The sequence below is a fragment of the Ceratotherium simum genome, chromosome 18, assembly GCF_057802395.1.
Source record: "Ceratotherium simum simum isolate JZ-2026a chromosome 18, ASM5780239v1, whole genome shotgun sequence".
In the NCBI taxonomy this organism is placed as follows: Eukaryota; Metazoa; Chordata; class Mammalia; order Perissodactyla; family Rhinocerotidae; genus Ceratotherium; species Ceratotherium simum.
The window spans coordinates 8,095,684-8,116,439 of record NC_141917.1 but is presented as its reverse complement, the minus strand read 5'-3'; the positions used below and the strand labels follow the sequence as shown (position 1 = coordinate 8,116,439).

The 20,756-nt window shown below is 43.6% G+C and overlaps 1 protein-coding gene across 2 annotated transcripts in view; it reads left to right on the top strand.

Annotated features, from left to right (window-relative positions):
* Positions 1–402: 402 nt before the first annotated feature.
* The window catches only part of SEMA5A (semaphorin 5A), a 470,062-nt gene continuing 449,708 nt past the window's right edge, over positions 403–20,756 (top strand). For both annotated transcript variants that reach the window (XM_004440053.3, XM_087443115.1), the window contains exon 1: positions 403–509. The gene's annotated coding sequence lies outside the window, so the exon portion shown is untranslated. The remainder of the gene's footprint in view (positions 510–20,756) is intronic.

Below are 20,756 nucleotides of genomic sequence, written 5' to 3'. Positions count from 1 at the left end.
CGCGCTCCCCGCGCGGCTCTACTCGCCGGGAAGGCGGCGCCGGCGGCGGCTGCTCTCTCTGCGCTCGCTCCTGCGCGCTGCCCTCCCCCCGCGGGTGGGCTCCGCAGCCCCTGGCCCGCCGCGGCCCCTGCTCGGCGGCGGCCCTCACCCTCCACGAGGGCGGCCCAGCCCGTGTGCCCCATCCCGGGGGCTCCTTCTCCTACCCGTAGCTCCCCTGCGGAGCTGGCTCGGGCACCCAACTTTGCCTCTTCGCCTGTCGCCCCCGCTGGGCGCGAACCTGCTCACCTCCGGCCCGGCCGCGCGCCCGGGGACAGTGTGCCTGGCGCTCAAGCCGGCGCTCCTAGCCCAGAGCGCAGGGAGCGGGGGGGGGGGGTGGCTCTGGGGAAGTGGCAGGGGGCGGCGGCGGCTGCTGCCTCGACTTCTCTTGCTGGGCGCTGAAGAGGACACTCAGAGCCGCTCCGGGGCCCCAGGCACTGGATGACTGGCACGAGGAGCGCGCCTTGCACCTGGTGAGCGACTCCCCGCCCCGTCCCCGCGTGGCCGTGGCCGCAGCCCGGGCCGTGCCGCGTTGCTGGCGGGGACCCGGGGGCGGCAGTGGTCGGCGGGTGGGTCGTGTCGATCTCGGGCAGGGTCGATCTCCAGGCAGTGGGCGGGGGACAGCCTGTGGTTGCGCGTACAGGATTAGGACCACTATCAGTGCGGGGGCGCCCACACTTGAGCTAATGCACGGGCTGGAAGTTTGTGTCCCTGCCTTTGCCGAGGTCTGAGCGTGCAGAGGTAAGGAGCGGAAGCAACCCAGTGGGCGACCGGGCGGTGGGAGAGTCGGGACCCCTAGCCAACACCTCCTGAAGGTGCGCAGTGGAGGTCTGTGCACGCACCCGGCGCGCGTCCCGGCTCGCATCGTCGGGGGTGAAAGGCGGAGGGTCCGGGGGGTCCGGGCTTCGCAGTCCTGTAGCCGCCGCTTCGCAGATGCAATCTCGCCGCTCCGCGGGCTGGGGCAGGTTTTTCTGTTCGAGTTACAGGGGTTTTGTTTTGTGGCTCTCGTGAGAAACCGGGAGGTAGTGGGACTTGGGCTCAACTCCGCCAAGCGCTCTGGTTAATGAGGGAGACAGGCTGGGGGCCGCCCTGAACGCCGCGGCCGGGGATGCAGAGGCCCGGGGAACCGCCTGCCTGGTGGGCTGCAGCCAGGCGAGTTCCTTTCCGCGGGCATCTCTCCGCCGCTCCACGGATTTCGCATCCCCTGGCTCTGGGTTTCGGGACCGGAGGTAGATTCTGGGCCCCAGAGGGAACTGGTCCTTCCAGGATACGCTGGGAACCGCCGCGTATCTTGGAGTGATCTCCCCGGGGTCGCTCCCCGCGGCGCCCGATGCCTGGCCCAGCACTGTCAGATCCCGATTCCCGGGGCTTTGGCGGGAAGCGCGTTTACCTCCTCGCCCTTTCCTCGCTTTGTACCTGGATGCGGCTGCTGCGAGTTGGGTTTTAACTTTCCTGTGCCTGCTGCGTCCCGGGGACCCCCGGCAGGGGGCGCTGAGAGCGAGCGCTGGAAGAGGGAGAGAGGATGCTAGGAGCAATTATTCTCTCCTGGGTGAGTCGGTGGGGGTCCTAGTTAGCAAACAGCAGGACCAGGCAGATCTTGCGATAATTTTATTGGGGTGAAGGGGGGGGGCTGATCTGTTGACCAGTGGAAGCTGTCAGCCTTGCTAGAGGGACAGGAAAGGTGTTTGCCAACACAAGTCCTCCAAATAGAAAGGTTCCTTCCAGAGACAAACGTATCCCAGCAAACTCTTCCTGTCTGTGCCTCTGTCTTCCTCCTTGTGACTATTGTATTTACTCAAAAAGAAATCGAAATTGAGTGAGGATAATGTGAGGTATGTTTAATACTGACAAAGTTCTGCTCCTCAGAATTACGTTAGTTACAACGCCAGGAGTTACAAATGATTGTTGTATCTTGTTTTTAAGAAAAACAATTGTATGTCACAGTTAGCTTATCCAGAAGGGCTCTGTCATAACGGCCAAGTTTGGAAACAGCAGATATGTTCTTAATTACAGAGTTAGTCTTTCCTAAGGAGACACAGAAAGACGAAAACAGATTTTACTAGGGAAGATTTTTAACACCTAATTAGGATTGGGAAATTAATTGCTAATTAATGCCAGTTTCATTATTGAAGAGAGAGTAAAGTTTATCATGCACTATTCTGAGTGACCAGTTCACAATTTCAGTTAAAGCAGAGAATAACTTGAGTTGTGTATCACTTAAATGACTTTTCTTATCTATGCCTGTGTTTACCCCAAAGGAAATATGGAATGTTTACCCCAAAAGATGTTTGTTCATGTTTGTTTTAAATGAAAAAGCAGTCTGAAATGTGTTTGGGCCACTTGAAACAGATTTCTTTTTCCTTGAGTTTCTTTCTTGTAAAAACTTTGCCATGAAATAGCAGCTCATCCAAGATGAGGTGTCGCATGGTCACGCTAGTTATTTGCATACTCGTGGAACCACAGGTGATGAACTGGTATCTGCTTGTATGTGCTTTTAGACTTTAAGTACTTTTCTTAACAGGAAGAAGATGGATGAAGCTAATCATTTTATGCCTTTTATGAATTGCACTAACTTATTTGGTTGTTTTAATGGCAAACAGCTGCGAGATCCCTGCTGCGAGCAAAGACTTTGGTCTCTTGGGTGGTAAAGCTTGTCTCTGTCTAAGAGAAGTTTCTGAGATGTTCAAAATTTGGTAAAAATAGACCAGTGTTCTTCACTGCCGGTTCCTTTTAAAATGATTTCTTCACCACGTCTGGATAGTATGAACCAGAAATGTATAGTGCGGTGGCTGTTACAAGTTGTTGGCTACAGGACCATAATGAGTATATGCACATTCGTGCAAACTTTTGCTTCAGTTTCGGAGGGTTCATGGACCTTCTGAAGCCCCATCCCTGGCTTTGCAGTAAGAAATCTTGCTTCAGAGTCTTCTCAGGGACAAATGTTAAAACGAATAAACTTTTCTCTGTGTTGTGTACCAATTGCTCAAAATAACAGATGCCGCTCCTTGGGACTATGTCAAATGCTAATGATGTTAGACAGAGCTGTTTAACTGAATCACTGCATAGTTTTTATCAATTTAGTGATTATTTTTAATGAATCCAAATGTCCTTTTCTTTTTTTTCATTATAAAGTCATGGAAATTGAGATTTTGCTTCTGGTACAAATACGGGAAAGTGGGGGAGGGGGAAACAGAACTTTGCTAAATGTCCAGCCAAAGGTTTATAAAGGCATTCCATTATGTAAACAAGTAATCATGAACTCAAGGGTTAACTAAGATTAGACACTAATCCCAAAGAAAAGGTTTGGATTACAAATGATGTAGTTTGCAAGATAGAACAAATTAATTAGGTTATAGTATATCCAAGTCAAGGAATCCATTTTTGTAGTAGTGTATGTAGGAGTATTTGGAAAAAGTAGTCCCACATCCTGCAGTAAATCCTCTATAATTCTTTATTCTAAAATTATACCAAATTTGTATTTAAAAATGCTTCTAAAATTGTTGCTATAGTTACCCAGACAAATTGCTTAGGGTATAATTATAACACTAAGGTGACAAATTTTTATGTTTAGTGTTAAATAATTTTTAAAATGTAAATTACTGTGTCTAACAAATTGAGTTACACCAGAATGCAAAGGGTATAATGTAGAACCTTGTACATTTCTGCCCACCTGCATCTATTTGCAAATTTATAAGAGAAAGTGAACTATTTTCTTGAGTCCTAAGATGAGTATATATAAGTGCTTTGTTTATACCATCTTTGTGTACTGTTGTTGACAACATAGACATTTTCACATAGGTTCCCTTTTATGCAACCTTTTTAAATTGAGATGCAGAAATTTTGTTGAAAATTACTGGGTTTTATCACTCTGTTTGTTGCCTTGTAGAAATGATCTGCCATAGATAGGGGGCAATCTTCTGTCTCTAATATCTGCACAAATGGGTAGCATCATAAAGATAAATTCAACAGGTGAAGAGTAGCTCATTGGAAAGCAGTTTGAAGAGACAGCTTTCGGTATGCTTGATAAATATATTGTTTTTTTCTTTGGTGAATTTGTCACGTAGGGGTTATCCAGATATATGGAATCAATTTCTAACAGCAAGAAAAGAAGAAAAAAAAAATTAAAGTAAACTAGAATATACATAGATAAACTTTTTACTTGCAATGAATCTATTCAAAACTTGTTTTGATTCAGAATTTAAGCCAAACAGAACAAAGCAAATGGAAACTTGATCCAAGGGAAGGTAGTGTATAAGGAGTAATTTATTATAACATACTGGTATTGACACAATCTTTGCCATCTAAAAGGTTCTAGAACTAAGGAAACCTGGCTCATAATTTTATGGAGTACTTTGAAGCCAGGCAACTTCAAAGACAAGTTATATTTCACCTGTGGCATGACATTTAAAATAGGATTAACCCATCAGTGGGCTCAAGAAGACAGAAAATTTTCCCAAAGGATTTTCTGTTGTCTTCTTTTTCTTTACCTTTTTTTTTGTCCAAGATTAATGGTTGTTTGACAAGAGCAAAGATGAGCACATTTTATTTTCCTTTCCTAAGTTTTAAAATATATTGGCATAGTCCTGTTGAATTTGGAAAAAATAAAATCATTCCATTCTTTATTCTTTTTCACGTGTATAGTATAATTGGTTTCCTGATTAATATTGAAAAACACTATATTTTAAAAAAGAATAAATGTTTTAGGGAGTGAATTTCTGTTATTTCTAGGAGGCCATGAACTCACTAATCTTTTATCGTGCCATCTTTCATTCATTATTTGTCACTGTATCTCTGTGGAACTGGTTAACCTAGAGTTCATGTAGAATGATGAGGAAGTATACACTGGAACAATTTTATTTTATGTTGCCTTTTTATGTACATTTGAGAGTAGATCACATTACTGCAATAGGTAATTCAATTACAGATATGTATGATAAATAACCGGGAAAGTGATGCTATCAGAAGCCAGCTCTACTGGAGAAATAATACTGTATTTGCTGAGATGTGAAATTAAATAAGTTCTAGGCAAGTGACAATCAGAATTGAGCAAGGAGAAATTGTTCACAGGAAATAGAGCCTCTTTCAGTCAGTTCAACTTCACCCAACATTTGGCAATGATAGATGATGTGCCTATGCAAAGAAAAGCAGAGTCAAAAAAAAGTAATAAGAAAAATTCCACTAAGCAGTTTGCCGTGAGTGGTCTGCAAAATCGTAAAATGGCCAGTGCTTGGCTGAAACTTCCCAGAAGAGATGTGTTCTTCACAAACTGATTCCAAATAAAATCCCTGGAAAAAACTTCTATTCCTGTAAAAAAAACTGGACATGTGACACATCTCAGAGAGGGCTTCCAATGCTGTTCTCAGCCAGCCAGCAAGAATGCAGCTGCCCGGCTGCCAGGACCACGCACGCATGCTGTGGCAAGAGAGCAGCACATCAGTGGCCAAGGACATTGATGGTTGGGCATCCTGCATCAAATGGATTTTAGAATCACAGCTGGCACCTGTGATTCCTTTTACAGGACCGAGATTTAGATCTGCTGTAAAACTTTACCGATTGTAAAGCTGAGAACATTTTTTGTAACTGGTAACATAAAGCAAAGATAATTGCTTGGATGTTCAACTTCCTTTGTCCAGCAGATATTGTAATTAAGCCACTGTTCATACCAGCTGACATATAAGTATGAACTAAATAAGGATTTGCTTCTGAGACGTCTGTTACGTAAATTCCTCTATGCTCTAGCTGCAGACTTGAGAGTTAATTCTAGGAGTGCTGGGTAGGATAATTACCAGAAGCCCACAATTTAATAGAGCTGCCTGACTAATTGGGCACGGCAGTCGGTAGAGGCCTCATCCTTGGATGAAACACTCACTGGCATTGGAGTGGTCCCGAGGGGACAGGCCTGCCTGCTGTGCTGGAGAGATGTCAGTGGTGGTGGACAGATTGCTGGCCAGAGTTGGGCAGCTGGAGAAGGGTGGTGTAGGCAGCAGCAGTCAACAGTGGCATTAACTGTCCCCGTGTGACTCACGGTGTCAGATAGAGGTCCTGTGCAGGCCGTGCAGAGTGTGCGGGCGGAGTACGTGGATGGACTTGGAGATGGCCAAGTGTCTGTGGTGGGTCACAATCCCACGTCTGCATCGGGTCTGTGGGTCCTTACAGAGTTAGGTCCTCAAGATGCAAGGGAAGGCGGAGACAGCAGGCGCTGTAGGACTTTGCTACAAGGGGGGCTAGGATGTTTGGTTACCAAAGTAGGGCCCCAGGAATGATAACACAAAACACATTACTAGGCTACGTTATGACATGGAGAACAGGTTGGGGCAACAAGTTCTGTGTTTGGATGCAGTGATAGAACCAAGCAAGGAGGACTAGCTTCCTACCGAGTGTGGGTCCGAGGCTGGTCAGATCGCTGCTGTGTTAGGTGCAGATGGTCCGTGGGCCTGGGACCTGCAGTGGGGACTGAATCGGTTCAGCTGCAAGGAGATGTGCGCCCAAGGCTGGGAAATAGGGAGAGTCGTGTGTGATCATGGCTCCCTGGCTTGACTTGGCCCTGTCACTGTCCCTCCCCCGTGACTCCAGCTCCTCCAGCCTCCTTTCCAGCCTTTGCGAGTTCTCTTCTTCTGCTCGGAACGCTTGCCCTCCGCTTTCTGAGCTGGCTCACTGCTTCCAGATCTTGCTGCTTTGACAGCTTTTGCTCAAGTGTCCCCTCTTCAGAAAGGCCTCTCCAAATCACACTATCTAAACCGGCATTCCCTCCCTCTGTCCTCTCTCTTCCCTCAACTGCCTCTTTTTCTCTTCGTGGCATTTTGCACCACTCCACCACGCTATATTCATTTCTTAGTCTTTCATCACAGAGGATGTAAGCTAAGGAGTCAGACGGTGGTGCTGTTCTTTGCTGTTATCTCCTGTGCCTAGACAGTGCCTGGTCACTTGCTGCTCTCAGTCCATATGTGATGAGTGAATAAACCAATAAATGCCTTTGTATAGTATATAAATAGTATAGACTGCAATATAGTATCCTAGATAAGGGACTGTGGCTTAAACAAGACTTTTTTGGGGTTAACTGTGGAAGTGAAACACTGTTTATATTCTTTATGTGGAGAAAAATGTTTCAAATACCCCCAAACTGATTTATTAGCATAGTCTTGAAATATAAATGTCTTTGTAAACCAAGGATTATGTACTTCATGTATCCTAATACAGGGCTATTTGCACAGTAAGTAAATGCCTATTAAGTGAATTGATGACCTTGCTTGACTTGGAAATTAGCATAAAAACACTTTAAGTGTATTAAAACACTTTATGTATATTAAAACATAAAAAATTGAAATTCAGGGATGTCATTTACTTATTTGAAACAGCACCCCTCCTTCCCCTGCCCCCGCCAAAAAAAAATTCCAGGGAAGGTATTGTATCCTCCTTACATATTTTCACACCTTACAGAGATTTTAGAAATTCTAGAATATTTTAGAAATATGGCAGGCTTTCTTATTTTATTTCTAAGATTAGGCCAATAAGCCTTGTCACTTAGCTGGATTTATAGTTTAATAAGCTGAAACAGATGAGTGGATAAACAGAATGTGGTATAGCCATACAACGGACCACTGTTGTGGTAGTGCAGTAGTGTGGTAGCAGTAAAATGAATGAACTCTTGATATATGCTGTAATATGTGTGAACTTCAAAACAGTATGCTCAGTGAAAGGAGCCAGTCACAAAAGACCACATATCATATGATTCCCTTTATATGAAATGTCTAGGAAAATAAACCTATAAGGACAGAAAGCAGATTAGTGGTTGCCTGGGGCTGGGGATGGAAAGTGGGAGGGACAGCAAATGGGCAGGCAGGTCTTTTGGGGATGATGGAAGTGTTCTAAAACTGGATTGTGGAGATGGTCACCCAACTCTGTATGTCTACTAAAGATCATTGAATTGTGCACCTACAATGAGTAAATTTTATGGTATGTAACTTATACCTCAATAAAGTTGTTAAAAAAAAGAAATCTGGGACGTAATCTCTAAAGTTAGAGTACATTAAACCGCCAGTGGCCTAAACAAATCCTGCTGCGTTTGCTGGGAGTTGCGTCCTGTTTCTATGATTTTCATGAAGCCTGGTGCTAGGCCACCGGATCCCGAGATGAGCAGCATTTCTTTGATGCTGAGGCACTTCCTGGGATGTGGATCAGAGCTGCGATCTCTATTAGGAAAATGAGCAAACCCAGGTTGTTTCCAGATGAGACCACAGAACCGAATTAAATCAATCAATTAAACCAATGAGCCAACCTAGCTACTCAATGTTTGGTGCACTCCAGTTCCCAGTCTGTTTGTTAGAGTACACTTCTCTTCTGCTGCTTTTATTGTTACATAGGCAGCGCCCAGGGGGGACATCTTTGAAAACACAGAATCTCCTGGTCTCATTAGAGCCACAGGGTCTGGATCTCCCAGAGTATCACTTTGCTCACCAAATGATGCTGTTTTCCTGTGATGGGGAAAAAGTTCTTGAAACCTGCCTCTGTGTCCTTGTACACTTTCATAGCAGGGCATTGCTTCAGGTGGTGAGGCAGGTACTTATAACAGCTTAGACTCAGTGGCAGAATGGAGATTTTTAAATACCCAGAGCCTGAGTACTTAAAGGGGAGTGTGTTTTTTTCCCCCTTAGGGGGAGAAGAGTCATAGAATCGCTTCTAGCTCTTTCTGTTCTGCTTTGACATGTTTTGCAGTTCAACCACAAGCTGAAATTAGGTTATGGGTAGAGAGACATGGGAATTGCCTGTAATTTCCTTGCTCTTCGACTGCTGTCTCTGGGTGGAAGTGAATGTCTTTAGCTCTTGCCTCTTGTTTATTGCGACTTCCATCTGTTTAGTGCGTTTAAATCCTTTCTGCCTCCTGCCACGGGGCTTCCTCAGCTCTCTCTCGGCACCTCGTTCTCCCCACACCAGTTGGTTTCCACATGGTGACTTTCGTGAGAGTGTTTACTTTGGCACAGACGGTCCAGCCCCAGATTCACCCAGCACGGCTTTGAGGAGCTGGCTGAGACCCGCCAGCCTTTAGAGCTCATCTGCATTTCTCCATTAGTAATAAAGTATTTTGATCCAGCCTTGTGATGTTTTGGGCACGCACTTTTTAACAACGTCTAATTTCTTCAGTCCTTGTAGTGGCATGCAAAAATTGAGATTGTTAAGAGTTTTAAATTCTAGTGCAACAGTTTTATTGACTTCTTACCCATGTAGTTTCTGACTTGCTCATTCTGCATTTGCCTCCTCCCAAACTTGCTGCCTAACCTAGACACAAATTAAGAGTAAAATTTATAAAATGACCATGTTTTTCTATTACCAGTCCTAATTACTCACCCGTGGTGAGTGGTAAGGAGTTATTTATGAGATTGCATTAATATTTCCTTCTGCTTATTGGCAAAGGAGTGGGTGACATTTTTATTTTTGATGTCACTTCTGATGGTTTTAATTGGTCAGTAAAATACTGTTTAGGTGGGTACTTTTTTGTGATTGTTTTCTTTCACTTTTGATGAGCTAATATTCTCCAGAGTTCAAGGATAACTAGTTAGGGATTCTGTTAAACAGATTGACTGCTACTTGATTAGAGAAATTTCCATGTTGCCAGACAGATATTTAGTTTTGAAACACACGGAATAAGAAAATGATGCAATTTTCTCTTGTTTTAAGACCTCCTTTAGAGTATTTGTTGATGTGTATTGGATCTGATAGCTGGAGTTGATCATAGTTAAAGTAACACATAGTGTTACATGCAGAATTATGTGAAGACATTGTTGTAAGTGGGGAAAATGTACTAGACCATTACTTTTGATGATTTTTGCTTTCTTCCAACAATTTCCTTTTCTGGAAAGCATCCAAATGTTAACATCAAATATTGATTTTGGATGCTTGAATATGTGTAGGATCCTAACTTTATTCTGGCAGGGTGGAACATAGAGAAGAGCCTAGAATGTTCACGTCACAGCCAGGGAGGGCGAGTATGTGGGGTCCCTTCTATCTGCTGGCACCTCCTGACCTCCTGTTGTTCTGAAGTTTAAAATGGGAGTATCTTTGGCAACACATCAGCCAAGGAAAACTCCTTTAAAGTTTGAGCTAGGAGTTAAAGGTTAGGCATTTTATTTATTTAAGTTTAATATTTCTGGGCTGTAAATATTGAAGAAAGATCATGTTTTACAGAGCAGGGGGCCAGTGCCCAGATGTTGAACTTTTGCGCAAGGTGACCAGATGTCCCGTGTAGAAATGAGAAGGCTGAACTGTGGTTTGCTGTTCTTTCTGACAGGGCTGCTCCTGAAATATCCTTTAGTGACTTCTTTTTCCCTATGAGAGGGATTCCCCTCCCCGCCCCCCGCCATCATGATCCCCTTTGCTAATCCAGCAGTCTTTTAATTATTTTGTGGCTCTTTCACCAGAAACTTTTGAGTCAAGCCGAGCTCAAAACATCTTCTAACTGACCTTTTCATGTCTAATAAGACCCTGCTTTCTCTCTTTTCTGTCCCTTCTCGTTTCAACACTCTCTCCCATGTAAAAGGAGGTTTGCTGGGTTTTGCCTCCTACATCTGATATTGTCTGGTGTCTCCAGTACTTGGCTCTTTGCTGTGGGGTTTCAGAGCTGCTACTGAGATGAAGGGACCGTGATGGACGTGTTCTTTTGCCCAGAGTCTTGTTCCTGGGCTGCTTCATGTTGGCTCATATAGATGGGAGTATGACAGGAATGTGAGGGCTATTTAGTTACCTCCCATTTGCTCCACATTTGGTGGTGCTCTCAAGCTGGGAAGAGCATGCACCTGCTTATCAAATAACTCCTTTTGAGGAGAGAACCACTTGTTGCAAGCGGTCATGATAGAAAAGTCTTGGTCATAATGGAAAGCAGCAGAAGCCTTGGAGCTGTGCTTCTCAAGGCTCTCCCTCTTTTCCACCTTTGAATTACTCTCACTTCCTTGGCCCTGTCACACCACAAAGGTGGTGCTGGGTATGTAGAGATACCTGAACCCAGGTGCTTGAGTTGAAAGTATTTCCCACTCTACCTATCCACCTCCATTTTTTTTTACAATGCACATCTTAAACTAGTATTTTTCTTCAGCTTTCTGTACTTAAAAATGCCACCCTGAATGTGAATTGTGCAGTGGTGGTGGTGGAGTGTGGCTGCAGGGTAGAGATGGGAGGTAGGAGAGGGAACCTCTGTATAGAGCTCTGCAAGTCCAGGCAGTGCATATTGGCTGTCTCAGCTTTCCAAGCAGACTCCAAAGTCAGGCCTGGAGCCAAACTGCCTCTCTGTCTGCCAGCAGTGATGGAATTCCCAGGTCCCATCACCAGCTTGTGAAAAGAAATCATTCAGGAAACTGCAAGCTGGCAAGTAAGAATTGCAAAGATTCATTCACTCGAAAGCTTATGCCTGCACATGTTATTTAACTTTGAACAATTTCTCCAGGCCCACCTGCTGGGTTTCCATCTCATTGAGGTTTATCTTGGAACGGAGGAAAGCCTGTGAAGGATTCACAGTGGGGATCTTATGGGACACATCCCAGAGATGATATCAGCAGAAGACCCACGTCTCTCTCATCCCTGACCTAATCCCTGACCTAAGAGTCTGTGCAGAAAGGTCACATTTCTAGGACTTCATAGAGTAACTGTAAATGGTTGGACTTTAGTTGCTAAGACTATAAACCACAGTTAGGACAACAGAGGGGAACCGTCAGTCTTCTTAGTGGTCAGACACCCTATCAATTTAAATGTCTTGAAGACATTTTTTAGAAGAGTATCTATAGATGAATTAATTGTTTATTGAGGTAGCCTCAAGGAAATTAATGCTTTGAACTTGGACGGTGGCTGGAAGGAAGATTGAGTAGCCCAACACGGAGAAGAGAATACAGAGGGTAACACACCTTAAGTTTTTGATTAGGAAGAAGGGGATTTCCCAATGTCTACATAGTATTTAAAAGGAGCCTTTTTTTCTCCTATAATGGAAATTAGAACAGAAAATCACACACTCCAGATTCAAACACAGTTTAGAAGTTCATTTGGTTTCTTCATTTTGATTGGTGGACGGGAGTAGTAGAGGTTTTGGAGTGAGATTGGGAAAGAGAATGCCTGGTAAGCATTCTTCATTTGATCTTTGTGACTCTGAGTTTGTTGATAATCTTTCAGAAAAATCTCAATTTTCCTTCTAGTGGCCAATTGCTTTGCACTTTTCTCTCAAGAGGGAAAAGAATCGTCATGACCTCTCAGCCAGTGAGTATAGATTAGAGGAGTAACTCAATAAGGTGCAGATCTTGTTTCCTAGTTCTCCGAAGTGTCACCCCACATACCACCCAGATCCTTCTCCTCTTTCCGAGCCCTTGGCTCCATCTGTGGGTTGGTTTGGGGTCAACATGAAGGAGGGGTGCAGAAGGTAAAGGATCACCCTGAATAATGGAGACCGCTCTGAGCTCCAGAGAACGTTGGTTCCATTTAGTCTCTTTCCTTCTAATAAAGTCCACAGTTGCTTTTTTCTGTCCTCCTCTTGTGTCCGAGACAGCAATCATTTTCTGTGAAAGCAGCCACAGCTCTGAGCCTTCCCATCTCAGTGAGTTTTGGATCTGCAGAAGAGCCACATTACGACACGGTTTGATGTGGGAAAGCAGCCCCAATGGACTGGAACGCTGGCCAGCCGGCCCATCAGAGTGGGCACTGTTGTGTCCGGTAAAACCCAGCTACCAGTTCACCCCCACCGATCTGTAATCAAGAGTCTCTTTAATTACGGGCGGTAGCGCATGAGCTTGAAGGCAGTTTTGGATTTGCCGTTAAGTGCCTTTCAATGGCTTTAATTTTTTGTTTTTTAAATAAAAATGTACGTTCCCTGAAGAACTGGCTTTGGGCTCCAGATTTCCTGCCTTGAGGTTGTTGGAGGCAGCACTAGGTGGAAAGAATAAGGATCCTGTGTGATTGGCAACTTGACAAAATCATCATTAAGAGACCTGGACAAAGGGTGCAATTAGTCAATGGCTCAGGATGGGGACTGATGTGGGAGGCCCCACGGCCAAGTGACCTTTGTGGGTTCCTTTTAATTGCACTTTTGAGTGAACACAGGGTTGGTTACCAGGTTTCATTATGTCTGCAGGGGTAAATTTATGAAAACAAAAGCATGTTAGGGAAGGCTGCTCACTTGAAAGTATAGGTGCCTGTGTTTATCTTTGTTCCCCTTCAGGTAAGCGCTACTGTGTCTTTTTAAACCTGACTGTTGGGATTGACTTTGACTTCTACCAATTAGCCATTTTTCTGATAATGGCAGTGTGATCCAAATATGTCACAGTTTATTTCAGATATAAAAGCCCCTGGTGAAGCGACCTTCAGTGCCAGCCAAATCCATCTCTCATCTTTCCTGTATGTGGGAAGAAAAAGATTTTGTAGATGTATTTATATAAGAGTTTGGCAGTAGACTTTTAAGAATGGGTAGAAAGCTAAAGGAATTCATTTAAAGACATAATTAGGGGTACATGTGAAACTTGTAAAATATGCTTGTTTGAAATGCTTTGCTTTTCTGAGCAATTGGGAGATTGTTAGCTGTTTCCTTTTCCCACATTAGCTTGCAAATGATTAATTGGATTTATTTAATTAAATGCTCCACATTTAAGTGGAGTGGAGGCCCAGGGAGTATTCTGAAAACAGTGTCAATTGTTTTGTATTGATCTACAATATACAGCATAGCTTGCTTATGCTTAGAGAAAAGACAGTTCTATATTAATAATCTTTTTAAAATTATTATTTTACTATTAATTCTAAAGTGACAAATCCTTTTTAAAAATCTTACGGAGAATCTCAAAAATTGCATATCATGAAATTCTACTCCATTACAGCAATCCAGAGGAGCAAGCCAGTTTTGAAACTGGAAGCACGTTTCTGTTGCTGCCACGGTAAGTTGAAATGTGCATAGAGGTAGCTAGGCTATTTTTAATGAGTTCAGATGTATGCTGTGGTGGCCAATTTCCAATGATCCAAAGTTAGTCCTGGGATGCTGAACACCACAATGTCAAGGGCTCAGACAATTGGCATATTCAACATCTTTGAATTGTCAACCTAAATCTAACACTAGGATTGATTGCTTTGGTTGAACAATATATCATTCTTTGGAGAAAACAAAAGGATAACCTCTAATTGTGAACAAAGAGGTCAGAAACTATGGACTTAGGTGCTAGACAAAGTGGTGCTGAATAAAATTGGGAGCAGTTTGAGGCTATTGGAAGGTGACAGTCTCTTGGTGATGAGGACAGTTGACTACCTAACAGGGACGTTTTTATTGTATTGGTAAGGGCATGAAGGAGAACAGCTGAGATTTTTTTCTTCTTACGTTTTGTTTACATGAAAAGAAGGTCAAAGGAGAAGGTTCCCCGGACCCCTCAGGACGGGAAAGCCTTGGTTATCACAGTGGCCTTTCCTCTGTGGAAAAAGGAAGGGGAGGTGCAGTTACACATGCTGCCCCCAATCATCCCAGAGACAAATGGCCAATTCACTTTGAAAGAGTTATATTTACATTTTCCCATGTCTAGAGAAACACTTCATTATTAAATATATCCTCAGCCTACAGTTGGCCTTTGCAGTATTCATTGATAACTGTTTTTCCTTAAGGTTCTTTTTGTTTGCTGGTAAAGTAATCCATAGTTTACAAAAGGATGGGCTAATTTTTAATAGCTTTATTCTGACAAACCATTTTTATTGTCTTAATTCAAACTGACATGGCAGACAGGAGGTGGATTGATTCAAAGGAAGAGAAATGCATTTGGTTGAGTTACAGCGTCTTATTCATTGAATGTTGATGCATCCTAATTGATATAGCCATTTGATAGGATTCCAGAATTTGGAAGACACTATTGAGGCTGTCCAATGCATCTCTTTGTCTACAGGCCGGGCCTTTTCTAGACCCTCATGGAGAGATGGTGATCTATTATGCTCTTTAAGAGGAGCCCACACAGGTGCTGCATTGTAATGTGGGTCACTCATTTTTACTGTAATCCAGAGGAGCACTACGGTGAAAGATGGCATTTGGTCAACCAAGACGTGTTTACCAGAAAGTTCCTCTGTGCGGGACCCCAGGCCCAGCCCTGGGAATACAGTGTGTAGAGGACAGAAATGGTTTCTGTCTTCCAGCTGGCTGTCCCTTGTCTTGGCGTGGATGCCATTTTTCTCCAGCATTCCTCCAGAACCTGAACCCATGCTTCAGGTTCACTCAAACGTGAGGATTCCCTAAGACCTTGAGCCAGGATGGCCAGGATGGCAGGTGTGAGGAAGAGTTGGGGGTGGGAACAATTGGAAGAGTTCTTATGTCTCCACGCCCTCCAGGCAGGTCTTCCTCACTTGCTGGGACTACAGGGATTTGTGGAGGTTTGGAAGGTGCATGCCGCACTAGCATGGACACACGGTTGGTCCCGGGCCCAGGGCTGCGGGGGGAGTCCCTCCACTCAGGGTCCACTCCACACCTGTCAGAGCACATATAGTCAGGATATGGTGTTTTCAGATATAGTTCTCTATGAGCAGATAGAGCGTGCAAATCAGAAATGGCTTCAGGATTACTCAGGAGAAGATAGAACTGTTGACAGCCTTCCTTTTCAGGGTCTTAGAAAAGTTTGCCGCATCTCCGTGGGATGGCTCAGAGCCCTTCCCCGGCAACGAGCTGGATGCCCAGACCTCTGTATGACGAGCTCACTGTCTCGCATGGCCCCAAATGGGCAATATGTTTCTTGGTGTTTTTTTAGGGATAAAAATCACATAACCCACCTTCGTTGCAGGACTGTGTTTTCCAATGTCTAATGCACTTTGCAGTTATGATAAAGAAGAGAAGCCGACTTTCTCGAAATTGAAGAACCTCAGGATGAAAAGGAAAATGGGCCCTGGAGCTGAGTCAGATGACGAAGCTGCTTAAGACAACTCCTGCTGAGCCTTCCCTGCTGGGGGCCAGCGTGCTTCTGCCTCTCTCACTGAAGCACAGACTCCTCAATAAGAGGACTTTCCTAACCTCTTAGCACAGAGTCCAGGTTTATGCAAGTGCTCCTTTTTAGAGGGGTTCCAGTGTGTTGGTCAAGATTTCCTCGTTAGACTGTGTGCCTCTGGAGAAAGATCATTTCTTTCTTGTATAAACCTTCCTCTCTGTATTCTAAACGCTCCTTTAGTCTGAGTTGAGCTGTCATCAGCGGGTTACCTGATATGAGAATGCCAAAGACTTCAGATTTCTCAAGTTGTGTGCAAATGCAATCGATTTATCATTTCTCATTACGTTGGTGTTTGTGAACCAGAAGAATTAACTCACTTCCATTCTGTTTTCTTCCTTTTGTCCTTTTATGTAAAGCTGAAAGAGAAGCACCTTGTTTGGGGATAAATGTTGGCAAATATTTTGGAAATAAAGATAAAGAAGAGAATATGACGAAGGAGCTTTTTTCTTTTTTTTTTGCCAGGGTTTTGTTTGAGACTTGACGAGTTTATAAATTATGTGTGTTGTTTCCTTTTGGACATTTAATTTGGATAAATGTGTTTGTGTTATAGTTATCCATCAAGTTATAGGCAGCCGTGAAAGACTCTACACGTGAAAACTGCAGCTGTTGGTCTAAATGGGAGTATCTGAAATCACCATCACCTGCAGCCCTGTGTGAACACGAATTTCCTGTTTTTAACACATGGTCTATCCCTTCATGGCGTAACTCAACACAGCAAAGAATCGCTGACTTTGCTCATGACACACATCTCTGGAAACCGTTGTGTTTAAGAAAGCTAGTGAACACAGGGATGAAGAACAGCAAGGGGGGTTATGAGTAAATGCCTCCTGCTAACAAATGCCCCTGAGCCCACTCTCTGTCTTCCCAACCATCTCCTTGACTTCGCCTTCTCTTCAGAGGCTACACTGGCCGGTCACTTTGTTGGATGCTATATTGAGTCTATTTGAACTGACACCTTTTGGGTTTTATGGTGCTTCAGTTTCAGGTAAGTATTCCAAAGGCTGCAGTAACAGTGATCAGAGGGAGAGTAAAAGTGGTAAGAATCTGGGGATTGAAGTAGCAGAAAGAGAATTTAGCTATACATCAGGTTGCCAAAAAGTACTTTTATTTCATAATTTTCCCCCCTTCCTTCTGAAGAGCTTTCAATAGAATGAATGAATAATTGAAAGCTAACTTCATATTACTTTCAAATATACCCGTGGAATTTTACAAGGATTGAAATAGGAGGAGGAGGCCAGTATTTGAAAGCATGTTATTAGTTTATAATGTGGAAAAAAACCATTCTGGCACCAGTTCAGTAGATGTCTTAACGGTGTTGGCAGAGGCCTTTATAAGTCACTGTCTGAAATATGGCTAACATAAAGAACTTGCATGTTTTATTTTGTTTTAATTGAAGTTTATTAGTAGTCATTTCAGTTCAGTAGCTTAACATGAAACAAAGGCCCCAGTCCTATGTCCTGAAGCCCATGGGAGGAGCCTTGCAGCGGGCAGGGGAGCAGGCAGGGGCAGAGTGAGCTCTCAGCTGCCCGGGCAGAGGCAGGCTGCCTCCCAGGAATGGCCAAGCGGCATCCTGACCTCTTGGAAAGGTGCTGACAAGCCTGGCAGCCATAGAGGAGGCTGGGGACTTTCGCTTCAGTTATGCAGGGTGGAAATGATGTGAGGCAAAGCTGGCACCCTGAGATAGACAGCTCTTCTCACCCAAAGCCTGGCCGCCATCCCTAGATGGTTCCTCAGACTGTGATGTAGCTGGCAGCCGCTGGTGCTTTCAAAACTGGAAGAAAGACTTGTGGTAATAGCCAGAACAAGTGGGATACAGAGGTACAACAGTCTCAGAAATAAGAAAAGGCTGCCCTTCTGCCTATCTCTATGGATTTTCCAGAAGTACCAAGATCTGCAAATAGAATTACTGTATCTTAAGAACTACCTAATGGCAACAAAACAAAAATAACAAGTGGGACGACATCAAACTAAAAAGCTTCTGTATAGCAAAGGAGACCATCAACAAAATGAAAAGGCAACCTATGGAATGGAAGAAAATATTTTTGCAAATCATATATCTGATAAAGGGTTAATATCTGAAATATATAAAGAACTCATACAACTCAATAGCAAAACAAAACCAAATAATCCAGTTAGAAAATGGGCAAAGGATCTGAATAGACATTTTTCTAAAGAAGACATATAGATGGCCGACAGGTAAATGAAAAGGTGCTCCACATTACCAGCCATCAGGGAAATGCAAATCAAAATCACAATCTAAGACCTGTTAGAATGGCTATTATCAAAAAGACAAGAAATAGCAAGTGTTGATAAGGAAGTGGAGAAAAGGGAAACCTTGTACACTGCTGGTGGGAATGTAAATTGATACAGCCACTATGGAAAACAGTACAGAGGTTCCTCAAAAAATTAAAAATAGAACTGCCATATGATCCAGCAACCTCACTTCTAGGTATTTATCTGAAGGAAATGGAAACACTAACTCAGAACGGTATCTGCATCCCCATGTTCATTGCAGCCTTATTTACAATAGCCGAAAAAATGGAAACAACCTAAGTGTCCATCAATGGATGAGTGGATAAAGAAGTTGTGATATACATATACAATGGAATATTATTCAGCCATAAAAAAGAAAGAAATGCTGGGGCCAGCCCAGTGGCTTAATGGTTAAGTTCACACACTCTGCTTTGGTGGCCCGGGGTTTGTGGGTTCAGATCCTGGGCATGGAATCGCACACCGCTTATCAAGCCATGCTGTGGCGGAGTCCCACATATAGAATAGAGGAAGAGTCACACAGATGTTAGCTCAGGGCCAATCTTCCTCACCAAAAAAAGAAAAAAAAAAAGGAAACCCATTCATGACAACTTAGATGGACCTCGAGTGCATTATCCTAAGTGAAATAAGTCAGACAAAGAAAGAAAAATATCATATGATCTCACTTATATGAGGATTCTAACCAAAAGAACCCAGAACTCATAAATACAGAGAACAGATTTGTGGTTGCCAGAGCTAGGGGTGGGGGTGGGCAAAATGGGTAAAAGGAGTCCAAAAAAAAAAAAAGTGACTATCTAATCATAAAGGCTTGCTAGTCCTCTGGAGCTGGATGCTCCTGAAATCTCCTATAGACGCTAGGCTCCCGGGTTAAACTGCTTTTCTACCAGGGAGTATAGGCAAACAATGTAGTTCTCTTATTTCCAGCTCAGGGCCCTCTCATCCTTTCGCTTTTCTGAAAAGAAAATACATTAAATAGATAAATTTGTTGTTTCCATGATTTATTTCTATGCAGCAAATAATCCCACAATTTAGTGGCTGAAAACAATAATTTGTTATTCTGTTTCACAGTCCTTCTGGGCTCAGTCCTGGGCTGGGCTCAGCTGGGTGGTTCTCCTTGGGTGTCTCATGCAGTTGTAGGCACATGGCAGCTGGGGATAGTGTCATCAGAGGCTTCACCGACCTGGGTGTTTAAAATGATTTCATTCATGCGTCTGGCACCTGAGGGTCCTGCCGTGTGGCCGCCTTCCTGTTACATGAAGGTATAGGCTTCAAGAGGCAGGAAACAGAAGTTTCCCGGCCATTTAAAGGCTGTGCTCAGAACTGGCACAAGGCCACTTGTGCTGCATTCTCTTGGTCAAGGCAGTCCTAGGGCTTGCCCAGATTCACAGAATTGGAGAAATAGAATGCTTACTGATGGATGAGTGCCAAGGCACAATGCAGAAGAACATGTGGGAGTGAAGATTGTGCTGAGGCCGTCTGTGGAAAAATAACATCTGCCACACCATTCCTCGTGTTCAGTGTATAGGAACTGACAAAAAATGTGTAATCACTTGCTTAAGTCAATCATGCTCAACTTTGTTTCTATAAAGATAGGATTTGGAAGCTAACACATGGGTACTCAGCAAATACAACATGCAAATGTCAAACTTACAAATTACTGAATGAGTGATCCTTTTCACTAAAATGGATTTTTTTACTTCAGGAAGAAGATTAGTTGCAGGATTTCTTTAAATATCAAGGTCTTCTAGACCTTTTCAATATGATTACGAGGCAGTATAAATGTAGTGGTTATGTAGGGGAGGAAGAATATTCCTCTACCTCTAGGTTCTTCTGGCTGGTCTAAGAATTAAATTGACATGAGACAGAAAAACAGGAGAAAATCAAACAAAGTTTAGTAACACGTATACATGGGAGAAACCCAGGAAAACTGAGTGACTCATCAAAATGGTCACCACCTTAAGTACCATCTTCAGCTAAAGACAAAGGAGGATGTTGGGGGTGGTGGTTTTGGATTTCAAAGGGGGGGAAGGCAATTCACATGGAGAAGGAAAAGCAAATGTTTGGTAAACAAATGTTTGCCATGCCTTGCAGAGACAATGGGACATGGAGAGGACTTTGATCAAATGAGCCTTGCTAGGTTCCTCCTTGTCTATCACCCTAGTTTATATTATACTGTAGTTATCTATGGTGATAGTGCCTTCCTGGAACAGGCCTTCTATCTTAACTTCTTTTAGGCAGTTGGGGGAAGGTCAAAGTTTCTTCCTGAGTCTTTTGTTCTTAAAAATAATCAAGCCAAAGAGACACATTTTGGGGTGGCAAATTCTGATCTCCTACAGTTACGAGAGTGGATTTTGGATCTAGGTGGCTGGATTTGTAGCTCAGTTCTGCCACTTATTGGCTATGAGAATTTAAGGAATGTATTCAATCTCTCTGTGCCTCATTTTCCTCAATTCTAAAATGGTAAGAGTAGTTTTTACCTCGTTAGGG